This window comes from Mustela putorius, unplaced genomic scaffold, assembly GCF_011764305.1.
Source record: "Mustela putorius furo isolate JIRA1106 unplaced genomic scaffold, ASM1176430v1.1 tig00003845_pilon_pilon_pilon, whole genome shotgun sequence".
NCBI lineage: Eukaryota > Metazoa > Chordata > Mammalia > Carnivora > Mustelidae > Mustela > Mustela putorius.
In genome coordinates, this window is record NW_025421998.1 from 59,674,540 (window position 1) to 59,693,458 (window position 18,919).

Genomic DNA, 18,919 nt, shown 5'->3' on the forward strand with positions numbered 1-18,919 from the left:
CTGCAACAAAATTGTCCTGGAAAAGGAGAGAGAAGGAAAGAGATGAAAGGAATGGAGGAAGGGGAGGCAGGGCTGAGGAGCTGGACGGGGCTGTATGTGAAGTTAGTAATTGGCTTAATCCGTGAAGGGAGAGTCAGCAGTGAAGGGAGCGCCTCTTTAAAGGAAGCGACCTTTTCTAAGGACACTGGGTCTCTTCTTTTCTTATGAGAGTTCCAGCACATTTAGAGAAGCCTTCAATAGAATATCCCATAATAAGCCAAAAAGGTCACATTGCCCCAGGCACCGTAGAGCTAGAGACAGGATTTAGACTTTGCTCCTATGATTTTTTTTTTTGACATTTTGCTAACATGGATCATCTGATTATATTAACCACCGGTGATCAATCATGTATTATTTTTGCTTCATCCTGCTTCTCCATTTGGAGGGTTTAAAATTCCTTAACACTTCGACTGCTTGTTATGGAAGTTTGCAGCAGCCAGCTATGACCTCTGTCACACGGTAGCTCCCTCCACTCATCTTGGGGACCATGTGGATGGAGCTGTAAGGCCAGTAGAGATCCTTGGATCGGAGAATGGCAAATTCAACGGCCATGCCAACCTTGCTGGCCCAGGCTGCAGACTCCAGCACCCGTATTGATCATACGCACAAATCCCATCTTGACCGTATTGACAAGTTAACATCTACCAAAATATATACTGTCTTTTCTTTTACGTAGTATCTATTGCCAGAGTGTTGGAGCTCAGGCTTCTGTGAACTTGGGGTCTCAGGGTCAAACCAAGAAGCAAGGAAGGCTAAGTAAACTTCAGAAATATAAACAAATACATAGGAGGTTTCTATCTTGTCCATTTCATTTTAGAAAACCTCTGTGTATGTTTTATTGTTTTAAAACACAAGCTTTGGGGGCGCCTGGGCTCAGCCTTTAAGCATCTGCCTTTGGCTCAGGTCATGATCCTGGGGTCCTGGGAGTAAGCCCCCCAATGGGGCTCCTTTCTCGGCAGGAAGCCTGCTTCTCCCTCTCCCTCTGCCCCTCCTTCTGTTCCCTCTCTCCCTGTTGAATAAATAAACAAAATCTTTAAAAACAGCAACAACACACAAGCTGTTGCTTAAACCATTCACACGGAGAGGCGAGAAAAGAGGAGGGGAAATTTTTTTTAACTGCGGGGCAGGGTAAAAGGTATAGTGAGGTTTCTTCATCTGACGAATGTTCATATAAACCAGAAATAAGCAAGTGCATATTTATTCTATTAAGCCTATAAATCTTAAGGGTGCCCAGCTGCAGCCCATCACAAGGCTTCTGCAAATTTCCCCTTCACAGGATTTGACCCTCCAGACTTTTTGCTCTTTGTTGTGCTTTGGTGATAAGGCCTAAAATCAGAACTACGTCAACAGCTCTAGATTAGAATGAAACTTTTTGGTTATTTGTTTGACCTAATTGCCAAAAGCATTTTCTATCTCCCAGAGCCCTCAATGAATTTTTACTCTCTGGAAATAGAAAACGCCCTTTGCAAAAAGAATAAACATCAATCATGAATTCACCATCCAAGCTTGGGTGTGTTGATGTTCAAGTGCCATATTTTGAGACAGCTGAACCTGTCATTGAAGCCCGTATGCAGGTATACATTCTAACAATGTTCTTCTTGAAGACCAGGTTCAAAATCATAGAGTAGCTTCTTTTGTCTCCATTCTCCTGGGTTTCCACCTTTTTAAAAAGCTTTATAGGATTACTAATTGCACAGTGTCACCTACTGACAGAAGAAGGCCATTAGAGCGAGCGGTTTCTAGTTCTCTGAGATGTCACCGGGCTCACCAAAGCTCTTAAGATGACAAATAAATGCATTTGCAGAGCTACGCCTGTCGCATCGGCTTAACTAAGTGGTCTGGGGCTGGGTGGGGGAACAGACAGGCACTTGCAAAGCAGCACTCTCCACTCGGGAGGAAGGACTTTCTGGGGGACGTTTCGAGATCTAGCTCAAAACCAGCAACAACAAATCATCCATATTTTTTCAGCTGAATCATTTGTTTTTCATGTGGCAGCGCTCTTCTGGGCATTCATAAAACGCTTCTTGTCGGATGTTTCTAGTGACAGGAGGCTCTTTCTGTTTAAAATGGAAACAGCTTTGAATCCTCTCGGCAAAGAAGAAGCCCCGGCTGCGGGCAGGAAGGAGCCAGGGGTCACTGGGTGCTGGAATGTGCAGGAGTGGAGATGCGGGAAGACGGGTGGGGCTCGCGGAGGAGAGGGGCGCGCCGGGTGGAGAAACCCGAGGGTCCCAGTGCCGCCGAAGCCAGAAGCCTCAGTTGTTCTACGAACCCCGTCCCCCTCCCTTGCGAGTCCACCCCCCACCCGCCCCCAACCCCCGCTGGACTTCCGCATTAAAAAGCCATTTACTAACGCCTTTCCTCCGTGTGCTGCCAAACAGAGTGGCCGCTGGGGGGCAGTGCAGTGCAAGACAAGAGCTTGATCACCCGTTCTGTGGACACAGCTAGATAAAGTAAAATAGAGGTAAAGAAGTGTGCGGAGTATGCTTCCCAAGCCCTCCTCGCTACAGCCATACATTCCCCAAAACATTAAAAAAAAAAAAAACTGAATGATAAAATATTGTGCGTGTGAAGCCAACATTTTTTCCTCTATTTTAAGGCAAAGTGGAAGAAAAATTCAGGTTGAGGAACGCTGGTCTGGAGTGACTGCAGGTTGTAGAGGATTTCACCAAACAAGGGTGTAATCTAGTCCTGCAGCACTTAAAACCAGACCCTCTTCTTGTCTATATGCATCCCCTAGGCACCGAGTAGTCTTTTGCCCTAAGCAGACCTGTCAGTCTGGTAGAACTCTGTTAAGGCAGCTGCAACCTTCTTTCAGATGCCTGCCAGCACTGGGAGACCCTTTTACTGCAAGGAATCGCCCCCAGGACACCTGAACTTAGGACAGCCTTCTTGTCCCTGGCACAGGTGTTACCAGCTGCCCCCCTCACTGGACCCCCTAGCCTCACCCTTGCAGGTGGCCAGGCAGTGGTCTGGAGCATGAGCTCTACCTCTAGGCACTTGGGTCTGGGATCTCCCTTCCACCACTTACCAGCTTCGTGACCTTAAACCAGTTACTTAGCTGGGGATGATCATGGCCCTACCTTTTCAGAGTGCTGGGAGGAGCAAATGAGCTAATGAACCTAAGGCCTGGTAAGTCCGTTAGGCCTTGCTCTCACACTGTGTGATTCACTCTGTGTTTCTTTTCTAAAAGGACTTCACTCAAGGACATGCACTATGTCTGTCATTTTCTCATGCTGTTTAATTAAAAAAAAATACTTGTTTTGCATGAGTCATTATTCCATTCCTTGTCTTATTATTATTAGCACTTTCAACTACTTTGCCCAGAGACAGGGCAAGGTAGTGATTGCAAAAATCTAGACCCAGACTGCCTGAGACTGAACCTCTGTCTATCCCTTTCTAGATTGCTAACACCAAGGAAGTTATTCGACCCCCTGTGCCTCAGTTTCCCCATCCCTAAAATCGGCATGGTAACAATACTCATTTTATACAGATCAAGTTAATTACTATTGCTAAAGCACCTGGAGCACTGCCTGGAATGGAGTAAGTACTAATGAGATCTAAGTAAATGAAAACAACAGTGATGAGGTTAATACTGTTTCCCCAACCCCTAAAACCAGAACTCAAATGCGCTAGAATAACAAATGAAGGAATGGCTGTGGCTAAACACAGAGCCCAAGCGCTCCAAGGTCGTTTGGTCTCTGAGGGTAAGCTTGATGGGAGAGCTTCCTTTGCATCTATGAGCGTTCAGAGAGCAGGAACTGCATATGTGGTCCAGCTCTCTGATTTTACCAGAAGAAAACTTGCACACCAAGGCAATCGGTGCTACATCGAACAGAGGACCCGGAGCCCGGGCTAGTCCCAGAGCTTGCCGCCTTCCCTGTCCCTTTAGTGAGTCCCATCAGTAACTGCTGTATTGATCTGACATTGTTATTGACCTTCTCCACGACTGGCAATCTGGCTTCACCACATCCTGGAATGGTATTGTGTTGCTTATCCTATGGCCCCCTGAAAATATTTCATGTCTCAAGAGGCAGTAAATTCAAAGTACATAGAAGACATTAGCTGGGCTTTTTCCTTCTAGCAGTGGGTTTTACCTTAAATAGAATACCGTTAATATTACCAAAGGAAAAATTACAAGGAAGCAAAATCAACTAGTTTGAACACAAAACAACCAGAACGTTACAGAATTTTTCTTGAGGGGTGCCTGGGTGGCTCAGTGGGTTAAGCCTCTGCCTTTGACTCAGGTCATGATCTCAGGGTCCTGGGATGGAGCCCCGAATCGAGGCCTTCTTCCTCCTCCCCCTCTGCCTGCCTCTCTGCCCATTTGTGATCTCTCTCTCTGTCAAATAAATAAATAAAATCTTTTTTAAAAAGACAAAAGAATTTTTCTTGAAAAACCAGCCGTCCTTCAAGGATCACTCCAGTAACAGGTCGTAGTTCCCAATGCATTCTATGCGTTGTATTATAACTGTTGTTTTATTTCTCTGTCTCTCCATTCTCTGAAATCTTCCGGGTAGGGACAGCCATCATCAGCTCTGTGCTCCAGGCCAGGCACAGGGCAAATCTCATAAATATCTTTGTGGTCTTGGAGAGTGATGTTGACTCAAGCCCAGGAACGCAGTGTGTCCCAGAGCTTGGCAGGTGGACATCGGCGGTGCATCAGAGATTTTTAGGTGGAAAGAGAGATGATTTTAGATAGGGCATCTGCAAGGTATTAAACAAAAACACTGATTCACATAATGAGAAAGCTATTTCCCTGTTTCAATAATCCTTCCATCTTTCTGATTCCTTCAGAGAGAGGCGTCTCCATCTGGTGCTAACATGTCTTCAACTTCCATATATCTGTCTCCACCGTCCGCCCCGCCCCCCAGCGTCTCTCGGACAAGACAATAAATCTAAGCATCAGAATGGTTAGCAGACAAAAATATCTACCTAGAATTGAAGACATTGTTCTCATTACGTCTCTTTAGGACCATCTCTTATTCACAGCAAGCGGTAACACCAGCTTTCCATTATGGTCCTTGCGGTGGACGCAGGTCCTGCTAGGCAAATGCCTTACATCCCCGCTCCGTGGCCACGCCCCTTTGCAGTTAGGCGGGGCCGCGGGTTGCTCTTGACCTGCCAACTGAGTAGTTGAAAAAGCAGATGCCACTTTCCAGGCTGAAACAGTCTTGAGCCTGCGGGCAGCGCCTCCCGCCTCTTCTGCCTCAGGGATCTTGGAGGACCACAGAAGGGGAAGAGAGCCCTTTCCTCCACCCAGCTAGGTGCGAGAGCTGGGTCTACAAAGTAAACCGACAACAGGCAGATTAACAGAAGAAAAGGTATGCAAATATATCAATTTGAAATATCTTGTGCTTGGGGCATTGCAAGAGAAAACTTGAATGCCCCCAAGTTCAGTGAGGTTGGAGAGCTTATAGACCATCTTAGCAAGGGGAGTGTGGGGGAAAGGCAAATCACGGGAGAGAAAGGATTTTTCAAAACGGTGAACGGGCGCTTAGAAGAACAGATGGGAGGTGTGATCCTTTGTGACCCAGTTTGTCTGGGTGTGGTGTCCCCTCTATAATTAGAATCAGTCCTCTCTGGTCGGTGCAACTCTCAGGGAGGGGGTTTAGGACAGTTGAGTCCTTTTGGAACCTCTGTATTTAGGCAAATAAGGGGAATTCAGAATAAGCCTGTCTTCTCCCTGCCTTTGCAGTTTTTCAAGCATCTTCAACTCAAAATAATCAACATAACAAAGTGACACATAGTGGGGTAGCCCATCCTGAAATTTCTCCAGCACACCAAGAGGTGGTGGCATTAGAAAGCGAGGGAGCCTGGATGAAGGGCCCTTGTCTAGGAATCATCTTCCAGGACCGCTGCCCTGGAAAGTTATCGGACTCACATTGGATTTCACATAAATAAAAAATCACCCTTTGCAGTGTTAAGTCCCTGAGATGTCCGGGTTTATTACTGCAACAAAGCCCATCCTATCCTGACAAATACAAGGATTTAAAATTTGTTTAAATTTTAAAAGGAGTGCATTTAAAGAAAATACGACACGATGGTCCAGGGTTTAACAGGATTGTGAAAGTGATACTCCAATGCCACTTAGTGTTGTGGCATCTGGAAGCTGGTCCTTCAAGAGACTTGAAAGCCTTGGCGTAGGTCCCTGGGAGACAGGGACCAGGCAGGGGTCAAGTGCAGCCTTAAGGCTACAAAGCACAACCGAGGGGAGTGGGAGGGTCAGGCACCAAACCAGAGCCTCTGTCTCCTAGGAACCCACCTGGATTAACCAACTCTAATCAGGGAGGTAGTATCGTTATGTCCATTATGGGCTGGGAAAAAAGACGGACAACATGAGCGTGATGTACTCTTCCTTCCTTTCCTTGTAGGAAGTTTGACTTCCCTAAACCCTGTTGCTTCCCTGGGTTGCCAGTGTGATTCAATGCCATGTACTTCAAGACCAAGTTTTCCTTTCCAGTCCTTGTGTTCTGATTTGGACCAAAGTCCAAATTATTTGTTCATTCTCATTATACCAGACATGCAAATGGAGGCACATGTATGTTCATCTTGGGGGTGATTTGATACATTGGTCAAATATTATACTGTTTCAGAATGGGAAACAAGACCCATGGGGTTGATTGCTTCCAAATTAATTCCCTTCCCCGAAGAAGGGTCTGGGGGGGATGGATCTTAAGACTTAGATATATCTGGGGGTACCTGGGTGGCTTAGTCCATTAAGCATCTGCCTTCAGCTCAGGTCATGGTTCTGGGGTCCTGCAACGGAGCCAGATCAGCCGGGAGCCTCCTCCCTCTGCCCCTCCCCATCCCCACTCATGCTCTCTCTTCTCTTTTTCTCTCTCAAATAAATAAATAAAATCTTAAAAAAACAAAGACTTAGCTATGTCTAGGGCCCAGTGGCAAAGGAGGAAAAATGCAAAACAAGTCTAATTCCAACACTAGTTTAGCTGTTTGCCTTTGAGCAAGTTGCTTTACCTCTCTGTGCCTGTGTTTTCCACACCCAAAATGAACGTACTAACGGGTACCTCTACTAGGTAACTAAAACTGTTGTGAAAGCAGATGCTAGGTACGGCAGTGCTGTCCAAATGGCATCAGTATGAGCTAATGTCTCTTGAGTTCTCACTACATAGTAGATGCTGTACTGAGTGCCTGACCCACTGAGTAATTCGACCTTCAGAGCAGGCAAATTCAGCAGCCGTTATCATTCCCTTCCACTGGTGCAAAAACCAAGATTTAGCTGGAAAGAATGAGTAACCTCCTAGAACTGACTAAGTCACTCCATTACTAAGTGGTGGGACCAGAAGTCAAGGTCAGGTGTGTGTGACCACGGAGCCCTCACCCATTGCACTTCCTTGCCCCCGGAAAGGACCCCGTGCTAGGGAATGCAAAGTGTAGGTTGCTGTTGACAGCTTGATGTGATTCTTGGAACTGTCACACAAGCCCAGGTTTTTAATCTATGTCCAGCCACATAGGGTTAATCTGAATAATGGGAACAGGGCGGGAATGGACAGGCGGCAGCCAGCACTGCCAGAGTGCACCAGGCTGCTAAGCAACAGGAGAAAACAAAGCTGTGCTCTAGAAGGAAGGGAAATGAGCTTCAGGGGTGGGTAGGAGGAAGGAGGGAGGGAGGGGGAGGAACTGGGTCCTGCCAAATCTGGGAGGGTGCTGGCGCTTGGAAGGAGCCCGAGGGTCTTCTGAGGAGGACGCACCCACGGTCACTGGTTTCTGGGGAGGCAAGAAAGGCTCTGCCAGGTGGTTCTCATCCCCCTGTCTCCTCCGTTCTCTCTCCACAGCCCTGTGGATGCTGTGGGTGTAGCGGGATCTTGAAAGTTTAAACTTGAACATTAATTCACGTAACTAATCCGAATACCTTCTCTTTATTGTTACCTTGTCACTATGTTTATGGAATGTCAGGGCCAACAAGGAACACAGAAAATGAAAATACCTGATCATCGAAGTGCAACCTGACTGTGGTAGAGAGACTGCTCATGGGTGGTGAGTGGAGGGCGAGCTTTCAAAGGGCCTGAAGAGTGTGAGCACGGCCCGCGGGAGGGCCACTGAGAGCATGCAGCTCTCCAGAGCCAGCGTCTACTGAGACCTTAAGAGGAGAAAATTCTAGATGATTTAGAAAGTTCTTTTTTTTTTTTTTTTTTTTTAAGATTTTATTTACTTATTTGAGAGAGAGAGAAAGAGAACATGAGCCATGAGCCGGGGTTGGGGGGGAGGGGAGAGGGGGAGAGGGAGAAGCAGACTCCCTGCTGAGCAGGGAGCTAGACACAGGCTCCATCCCAGGGTCCTGGGATCATGATCTGAGCTGAAGGCAGGCACTTAACCAACTGAGCCACCCAGGAGCCCAAAGATGGTTATGAAAGTTCTAATGAAGCCCCACTCACCCAGGACACAAAGTATGAGACATTTCACACTTCCATCTAAAATTTGTAAGAAAGTAATTGGAGGCACACATCCTTCCTTAGTGGGGGTTATTCTGTTCTGTGATACAATTAGAGAGTACAGAGAAGCTCCATCCCTTCAATACCCCCAATAAAATTTTATTACATTTCTAAGGAATTATTGTTCCTTCGGTAGGTGTCGTTACATTAAAAAAGGAGGCATTTTGAAGTAGGATAAAATGAAATGCTGTCTGGAATGTGCTTTAAAATAATTCAACAAAGACTACAAAAGAAAAGGAAACGTTGCGAATCATTGATCATTGTTAATCTGAGTGATAAATCTGTAAGGTTGTACTATTCCTACTATTGTACTGGTCTGGCTATTTTTATGTATGTTTGAAATTCTTTGTGAAAAAGAAAATGAATTCATAAAACAGACACAAAAAACTTGCAAATGTGCTCAGGATGTCTTCCTTCGGTTTAAGTAACTTTAAAACATCTGCATATTCCAACAAAATCTTCACACCCAAAATCTCTCTATGCTTTTAACACTTTGTGAAAATTAATTAATCAGAGGACACTGTGGTTAAGGTAAGGAGTTAGGACAAAGACAAATTAAGGAAAGGGTTGTTTTAGGAGGGAAGAATAGGAACCAGGAAGCTGAGGTTTGTAGAAGTGCAAAAACTATGCTGTGGGTTCAGGGAGAATTGGTGAGAATGTCCTCTCAAAGGCATTCTTTGATGGAAATAAAGAGGTATCACAGATGGAAGACCGGATATCTGGGCACTAGCCTGGTCCTTGCCGCTATCGGGCTGTGTGTCTTTGGACAGGGCGCTTGCATATTCATTTGTCAAACACCTAAAGTGCCTGGGTGGGGGGAAAAGACACACATGGCACTGTTTGGCCCAGAAGTTGCTTAGCGTTACTTGAGGCTGATGCTAACTAAAGAAGCCCCATTGAGCATGGTTCAGCTGTGAGTGTGCACCGTGGGAAGGCACTATGGAGTTATAGAAGCTGCAGTGGGATGTGAAGGGAGAAAGGAGAGCCTGAGCACAGGTAGAAAGGGGAGATGTGCATTGTGGGAGAAAGGAAAAGCACACGCAGATGTGTGGAGGTGAGCTACAGATCTTCACAGATCTAATGTGGCTGCAGCAGGGTGTGGGGGTGGGGGTTGCTGACGGCGTTGGGATGCAGCATATGGAGAAGTAGGCTGGCCAGTTCCACTTGACAATTCACTCAGCAAATGATTACCCAGCCCCTACCATGTACTGGGCAATGTGCAAGGGACCCAGGAAACGGCAGCAAACAAGGCAGAGAGAGTTCCCATCTTGGCAGAAATCACACTGGTGCAGGTGAAGAAAAAGACAGGAAAGAAGACTAATGAAGACATAGTAGAAGAACAAGAGGTATAGAGAAGAACCGGAGGCTGGAGGTTGGGAGAAGCTTCCAGAGGCTGGCTGGGGAGGGGGAAGAAGAAGACCCGCCCCCCTACCCCCGTTCTGATTTCCATAGACAGAAGGGCTCTAGGTGGATGTTTGAGTTGACCGGCTACTAACTATGCTCAATGCTTGATCCCATGTCACACCACTGGTGACACAGCTGTCACCAAGATGAAGAGGACACGCCCACAACCAGGGTTACTCCTCCTGCTTGTGGTTGCCATCTCTTTCCAGGTGTCCCAGCAACATGACCCCACACCACAGAGAAGACAGACCTCACCCCACCAGCTGGAAATCCTTCCTATTCTAAAAGAAACACTTTCCTAAAAGTCACTCTGCAGCACAAGCGGCAGAGCAGTGGAGACTGCCGTCGGTCGCGTCCTTTAATTAGCCCAAGAGCCATGTTCTGGTTCCTGGTGCAGGCTGGGCGTACAGCCGTTTGCATCCGTTCAGCTCCATTAGGCTAATTTGTTTTCAGATATAAATTAAAGTTGCTGTCCCAAGCCCACAGTGCGGTCTTTTCACAGAAACACCCCGTTCTGTGTTTAATGAGTTTGCAGGTTTTGGAGATGCCGAGGATATCTCTTTGATTGAATGCTCCTGCTAAAAGAGAAACACTGCGCACTGGAGCACAAGCATAATTAAGCCGGACGATCTAGGGTGGTACGTGCGGAAGCCACATGCCTGGGGCAGGTCAAGTGTCTAACTGCTTCTTGATGTGGCATTTGCCATGACACTTTCTGCATCCAGAAACACTTGGCCACTGGGAACATCCCACAGGAATGTCACTGCCCCAGGCCCTATCGAGTAACCTCTCTGCTCTAACTGCCGAGGATGGCAGAAAAGCCCCTTCCCCCGACATGTCTTTCCGGTTATCTGTCTGGGTTATCTGTCTGGGTGCCACAGTTGTCACCATCAGTGGCTTTGTCAAGACAATGGCTCTTAACTAGGGATGGGCTGGCCTGGCTAGACAATTTGTGGGACCCTGTGCAAAAGGCAAATGTGGAGCCCCTGGTCCAAAAAATAAGGGGAAAAAAAGTGCTGTTGGGGAACTAACCTATAGTTTTTTTCCTTCTGCTCCAGCCTCTACCTCAACTAGTTACGGTATTTTTTTTTAATCTGCTATTTAAGGCCATGCCAAGTAAAGAAAACAAAAATTTAAATTGTTAGTATGAATTTCGCAATGCCAATTTTAAAGGCAAATAGAAACGCGTTGAACTCATCCATGAAATCACCAAAATTACACAATTTGCATTTCACAGCTCATACATGCATATGTATTTTGTTCTTACCAGAACCATCTCAGTCCTGCGGGAAATAGTCTCAGCTTGCTTCTTTTTTTTTTTATTGGTTTAAGCGAAAGCCCCAAATCAATATAGCTTTTATTGCCTCTTTAAAATATCACAAATACGTCTGAAAAATCATCCAGCATCTTGTCATTTCGGTAGCTGGACAACGTAGGCCTTGCTCACCAACCTGATGAACTCTTCCTTTTTTCAGAAACCTAGACCCCATCCCCAAATTTTCTGATACCCTCGCTTTTTTTTAACTGTTGTGGCTTGCCGAGTCAAGGCAGCTGAGTTGGATACAAGTTCAATGCCATTTCCTTCAAGAATTAACTCATCTCTCTAGGGCTTGAAATACTGAACGAGTCGTACGTGGCCTCATCCAAACGCTGTGGATGTATTTTTCACCCAAGAAATTTCAGATTTTAACAAGAGAAGCATTCTCCTAAATAACAACATTGACGGGGAAGTGAGCACACACTGACCTGAGCTTGTAACGGAAACCCAGTGCGACACCCTTGACTACTGAAGGTGCGGACAATAGCAGTTCTTTTCTAGTTCCCACCATTTGTCAACTCGAAGCCTCTTTTTTTTTTTTTTTTTTTTAATTTTTCAAAGAGACTGAGTTTACATTGATGGGACTGAAGTCCCTCTGCAGGGTTTCTCTGGTGCCCTTTGCAATAAGGGTGGGTCCCTTTGGAGTGATGTCAACATTTTTTGGAATGTTAGCAGTGTGACTGCCGAGAATGGTGTTCTTTCTCAAAATAGATGCGGCAAAGGTCTAAACTCAATTTGCCTCTTGAACACACGTTCTGCCAATCCTGTCTGGCTTCAGCTTACTTAGGAATAAGGAGAGAAAAAGGAACTATGGTCTGGCTTGTCTTTCTCTTTCCTTCTGCATCCTCATATCCAGGACAAGTGATCCTAACAGCTAATAGTCATTTGTCAGTGTTTGTTCCACATTTTGACAAATGGACCATGGTTGTGTAAGATCTTCATGTGAGAGGGAAATGGGTGGGGAAAGGTGGGTGAGCTCTCTCTGCGTTATTTTTGCAACGTAGCTGCATATCTAAAATTATCCCTAAATAAAAAGCATACTAAAAAGAGAAAATCCTGAGTAGCTCCGTCTATTGGGCATCTGCCTTCAGCCTGGGTCCTGATCCTGGGATTCTGGGATCAAGGTCCTGGGATCAAGTTCTACCTTGGGTTCCCTGCTTAGTGGGAAGTCTGCTTCTCCCTCTCCCTCTGCCCTTCCCCCTACTCATCCTCTCTCTCTCTTGCTTGCTCTCAAATAAATACACAAAATCTTTTTTTTTTAAATAAAGTTTATTTGTTTTGTTTTGTATTGCATACATCTTGCCAAGAATTGCTAAGTTAAAAAGAAATTAAGGCATTCCAGCAATATTTACCTAACTTACCAGGTCATATTCACCTGGGGTGAATTACCATACCCATTTCATTTTCTTTTTTCTTTTTTTTTTTAAGATCTTATTCATTGATTTGACAGACAGAGACCACAAGTAGGCAGAGAGGCAGGCAGAGAGAGTGGAAGAAGCAGGCTCCCTGCAGAGCAGAGAGCCCGATGTGGGGCTTAATCCCAGGACCCTGAGATCATGACCTGAGCTTAAGGCAGAGGCTTTAACCCACTGAGCCACCCAGGTGCCCCACCATACCCGTTTCTAAGAGATTCTGGTTTATTAGATCTGCAGGAGGATTGGACCCGGGACCGGAGTTTTAATAAGCACTACCCTGAGGAGTCTTATCAGACAAGTTTGGAAATATTATACTGGAGTGCAATGGAATTAGGCTAGCTTTAAGAGTAAGGTAAATTCAAGGCCACATTCCAACTATGTGACCTTTAAAAATAAACCAGATTTTTCACTTAACAACTTTTCTATTTGCCAGTTGTGTGGCCTTTGAGTCAGTCACCTAACTTCTTAGAAAATTCGTAGTGCCATCGTCATACTATAGAACCACTGTGACATTTGGATAAGGTACGTGTAAAAAGCCCAGCACAGAGATTGGCCTGCCTAGGTTTAGGTTACAGTTGGCCCAAACACCTAGGGAATGGGAAATATGATCTCCTCTTTAAGTTCCCCTTTATTTAGACATTGTGCTTGCTAATTCATTTCCTAATAGATAATGGAGAGATATTTGCCCTTCATTGTGCCAAATGAGGAGAGTCAGTCTGGACGTTTCCCTAGGCTTCTGCCTGAGGGAAAGTCACTTGATTGCCTGTACAGAGGCCCCAGGCACAGCTGTGGCATGTGAGCAAAACAAAACCCTCCTGCGTGCGCCCCCTTCCAACCCAGCCCCCCCAGTGCAGACCCCAGAACAGCTGGGACATTGGATGAAATCCCTCCTTTGGCAGAGGACAGGAAGAGTGTGGGTAAAATATGAACCCTTCTCGGCGTTGTATTTCACGGGAAATAAAGGGACAGTAAACTCCTCCTTTGGCTGCTTTTTTGTCTCTTGATGTCCTGAAACGTCTGTCTCTTTGGGATGGAAAGACTCACCCTTAATTTTGACAAGTCCTAAGACAGTGTGTCACAAATTGCCAGATCACTTGTCTCTGATGAAATAATACATTAAATTTTTATAATGTGTGGGTATTAGAGGAAAATGGTTAAGGCACTGAGAAGATGAACGTGGCACAGGCATTGGCCAAGAAGCTAATTAGATTAAGAGGGAATAAAGGGTTGAGGTTAAAGATGCCGCCTTAGGCACAAGGTCTTAGCAGATGTAGTCAGGAGTTGAGGGTTGTTTGTAGAGAGAGTGGAGGGTCATCCTTTATACAACGGGTGGACATCTCTGGTCTGCTTCTCTCAACATCTCGGATTCAGGGCAAAACTTATCCCACCCCCTCACTTTCCACCTGTCTGCACACACAGCTGAAAACGGCGGCCCTAAAACCCAGAGCTCTACCTTCTCCAAGCTCCAGCCAAACAAACAGCTGTTTGACGCTGCAGCTCCCAGAGCAAAATTCTCTTGTGCCTAGCTTGGGTCAAAGATCAGTCAGCCTCAGAAAGTCGTGGAAAGTAAGTGTGACCCAAGTTCACAGTCCTTCATGTGGTCGGTGGAGGGCAGGGAGGAGCAATTCTCTGAGAAAGGGGCTTGGTCTCTTAGAGACCCCAAAAGATACTTACACAGGTGGAAAATGACCTGCTGGTGTTAATTCATTTTGTTTGTTTGTTTGTTTGTTTTTAGCACCTTGGCTATCTTCTTCATATCTCCTCTGTTCAGCAATCCGTCAATTCTGCATTACACTTTTGGATGTTAGAATCTGGATGAGAAAGGAGATAAAGTGAGGAAGATAGCAATTTTAGCTTGAAAATTATCTACGGAATAGAGGCTACAGATGCATCCAGAATGCTGTCAATGTTCTTTCTCTCTCCATGTGCTTGACCTTCACATCGGAGAAGAAACACGCAAAGTCGATTTGTAGCGTGGAGGAGGGCACAGGCACCTTCCCCCACCTCTCCAAGAGTGGCCTCCCAGAGCACAAGTCTCCGACGGAAACCACAAACAGGAGACGCTATAAACTGTGCACAGAGGAAGAAAGGCAGGGTGGAAAGGTTAGAAATGAAAAAGGATCTGATAGCAGGAAAGCTGGTTCAAATTAATGAGACAATGCGAGCCTTGACATTCTTGATGGATGTCAGTGGTTAAGTGCTAGCCGGACCTTCTGAGATTACAACCTCCATTCAAACCCCAGGCCTAGATGGCAACCTGAAACCCAAGGCCATGGGCGGCAGCAAGCATCTGTGAGCCCAGAGTGGATTAGTGCCGTGGCCTTGGGGGACCCCTCCAGGCGGCTGCTTCCTCCCTGTGTTCCACTTACCCCGAAACCAGGTGTGCTCTGGGGGCGACGACAATACCAAGTAATTAAGATAAAATGTTCTTGGCTGTGTTGAGGGCACATTCCTTTATGACGAGAACAAAAGGTTGGTTGATGAACTAATTTTTGGTGGGGAAAACTGCAGCATCTATTATTAAATGAATGCTTGGGATTTTTGTTTGTTTGTTTTTCAATAGCCCCATTATAATTTCAGTTCAGATACTCCAAAGCTCATGTTCCCTAATTTATTATCGCTCCCCGAGGTCCTCTGGGATACAGTAATTGAATTTTACTGGCGTCATTACCATATCCACAAACAAGCGAGTGTTCTGAGCTCAATCAGTCAAAGCCTGTTCGCAGGGCCCACAGGAGATGTGCCCAGAGGGGAAGTCAATCTCCGCCCAGAAAGACCAGCGTGTGTCCCTGGCCAAGGAGACGGGCTACTGCTCGCTGCGAACCAGGCTCCGGGCACTCAGTTCTGCGGGAGCAGTAGGAACACGGGGGCGCTTGAAAGAGAGGACAGAAACATATGAGGCTCCAAAGACAGACATTACCGCCCAAATCAGCAGACTGTAATCCCACTGCAGTCAAAAATAGCTGAGCTTCTGAGAGACAGGCTCTACATACTTGGTTGAGAACCAGGAAATTCCTCAAGGAGATGTTAAAATTCCATCTTTAAAAAAACAAACAAACAAAGGAAAAAAAAAACCCAAATGGACAGCCTACATCCTCTTTTTCTTACTTCCCAAAGAGGAAAATAAATTCATAATTTTAGACGCATGCTAGGGCTACGTGGATCCACTAAGATCATCTGAATCTGGTCTCCTCATTTTACACCAGAGGCTCCATGGGGGTAAAATGAAATCTTACCTCACTGTGATAATAACATCTTTTTAAAAAGTCACATTCTTCAAAGATTTACCCTCAGATACTTAGGGAAGCAGCGAGGCAGGATGAAAGAAATACAGTGTGTGTAAGGATGGGCTCTGACTCAACGCCCCTGGGCAAGTCCGTGATCTCTGAGCCTTGATGGCTGCATCTGGAAAATGGGAGTCGTACTATAGGCTTCTGGGAGGACTGAGATAAGGTATGCCAGCATTGAACGGAGCAGTTGGCACCCGACCTTAACTGAATATCATTCTATCTTGGCCTTTGTCAGGGAAATAGATCATGTATTTTGACCTATTTCATACAAATGGGGAAGCAAAGTGGCTGAAAGATGGGATGCTTCTGCAGGAGCTGAGCCTCCTCCAATAGTTCCCACCAGTAAGCACACCCATATTTCTGAAGGCATCAGGCCAAGGACTTTGGGTAATTCTTCTGGGCAGCTAGAATTCTCATACCACAGGGACTTTGCAAAAGCTTTGGTCCTCTTTGACCCAGAGATCATATTTCAACTTAGATACTGTCAGTGTCCTCAAAGAGATGACTGTCCTGATAAACGCTGAGGGAATCCTACCCTTTTGCCCCACAGCTTTGCTTTCCCATGTCTGATTCTTTGTTAGGAAAAAAAGTTAACTGTTCCCTTGGTTCTTCTCTCGGTTTCATGTGTCTTTCCTATTGCCTTTAATTAATAAGAAGATACCCCCAGGGCACCTGGGTGGTACAGTCAGTTCAGACTTCGACTCTTGGTTTAGGCTCATAGTCGTGATCTCAGGATTCTGAGATGGAACCTCCTATCAGGCTCTGCACTCGGTGGGGGATCTGCTTAAGACTTTCTTCCTCTTCCTCAGCCCATCCCCTCTGTGCTTGCTCTCTCTCTCTCTCAAATAAATAAAAATATCTTAAAAAAAAAAAAAAGGTACCCCCAGCTGAACCAACTCATTTCTGAATTCTTTTGGGCTGAATTGTGTGACCTCCCACTCTACAAATTCAGATGTTGAAGCCCTAACTCCCAGCACCTTAGAATATGACATGATTTGGAAAGAGGACCATTGCAGATATAATTATTGTTAAGATGGGGGTCATCCTGAAGTAGGGTGGGCCCCATACTCCCTCCAGTATGACTGGTGTCCTTATAAAAAGGGTAAATTTGGGGGCATCTGGGTGGCTTAGTTGTTAAGTGTCTGCCTTCGGCTCAGGTCATGATCCCAGCGTCCTCGGATCGAGCCCCGCATCGGGCTCCCTGCTTGGCGAGAGGCCTGCTTCTCCCTCTCCTAGTCCCTCTGCTTGTGTTGCTTGAGTTGCCTCTCTCGCTGTGTCTCTCTCTGTCCAATAAATAAATATAATCTTTTTTTTTTAAAGGTGGGGGGAATTTGAACACAGGCACATGGGGAGAATCCTGCATGAAGAAGGCAGAGATTGAGCCAATGCATAAACTAAGGAAGGCCAAAGATCTCCAGAAGACCACCAGAAGGTAGGAAAGATGCATGGAGCTGACAGAATCAACCCTGACACCTCAACCTTGGACTTCTTGGCTCCAGAATGGTGAGACACTACATTTCTGTTGTTTGAGCCAATTTGCGGCACTCTGATGCAGCAGCCCAAACAAACTGAAACTGCGACCACTTCTTTCCGGAAACAAAGCCTCTCTCCCCTTATGAATCTTGTCCCAGGACTGCTATGGACCGAGCACTTGGCCCCCGCCCTCTTGCACCCCCCACCCCTCAACAGCCTCCATGGAGGCTCTTCTTCACTATCACCTAAGCAGGCTTGGTGCTCTGTGTGCACTCAGGTCCCCAAATTTGTCTCTAAACTCCAATTCAGAAAGCAGATAGCACTATGCGGGGGGTGGAGGGGGGGATAGATAGCACCAGCATCATCCAAGGTCACATCCTTCACCTCTGGCCTCCCCTCTTCAGATGGCAATCATAGTCTGAGAGATGATAACACAGATTGTCTTTGTTTTTCAGCCTTATTCAGCTCCCTTATAAGGAAAAACTATGCCCCTTGAAGTCTTGCAGATTGGAGTGGTTATTAGGAATCTGAGCTTGCAGACGAGAGATGGATGTCATGCAAAAAGTTAAAAGTGGAAAGAAAATATAAAAAATGAAACATTCTTGCTCTCTTTCTGTTTCTCTCTCTCTCTCTCACAGAAGCACACACACCACTTATAAATACAAATTGTTTCCCACTGGATTGTGCCTCCTTTTATGGATGTGTATTCGCAAGAATAGATACATTGGTTTCTGTCCCCTGGGGTAATGATGATAAATATGCCAAGGTCAATGGCTTCATCAGCCACTGAGCCTGCTCACTCTGGCAACGGCAGATAATCATTCACCTGGTGGGACTACCTGCCTATACTTCAATTCATGCCTCGCAGTGTCGCAGAAATGTTTCTTATCTCACAAAAACACTTGTCTTATTGTGTCTTTCTGGTACCGAAAGAAATTCATAAATTACTGCTGGGCCTTGGATTCTTAAAAAAGTCTTGGTCATGATTCCATAGGGCAAGAAGTTACTAAAGAATGGAGACAAGGTGGAAGATAAAGTCACTAGCATGTACAAAACAATATTCCATTCCGTATCTAGAAAGTAAAAACTCAGCTTTTGGTAGACCCAAAAGATATAGTAACTTCTTTTCTAATAGGACTAAGGCTTAATTAAAAAACAAACAAACAAACTACTAACATTTATTGAGAACCTACTATGGGAAATGCACTATGCTAGATGATAGGACTACCATCATAAATGATGCATAATCCTAGAGCTGTTCTCTGTAATGTGAAATCTATAAATAGTAGACAAGGGGAAAAATGCTACATTTCCCAAATGTTCACCTTTTGAGAACTGTATTCCTATAATAAAGATAGAAAAAGTAGAGTCAAAAAAAAAGAAAAAAGAAAAAAGAAAAAGTAGAGTCATATCATACCACCATCTTACATCAGTTTCCCACTGTTGCTATATAAATGTATATCTGGGTAGAATTATGGCTAGTAAATGTCTTGCCCCTCTACACAAGTGTGTGTCCCTTATGTGAACAGT

General features: G+C 45.5%; 1 long non-coding RNA gene across 1 annotated transcript; it reads left to right on the top strand.

The window, feature by feature from the left end:
* Positions 1-5,186: 5,186 nt before the first annotated feature.
* LOC123387028 lies at positions 5,187-17,990 on the top strand. Its single transcript, XR_006601356.1, has 3 exons — positions 5,187-5,360; positions 17,237-17,419; positions 17,845-17,990. It is a non-coding gene; the product is annotated as an uncharacterized LOC123387028 (long non-coding RNA).
* The last annotated feature ends 929 nt before the right edge of the window (positions 17,991-18,919 follow it).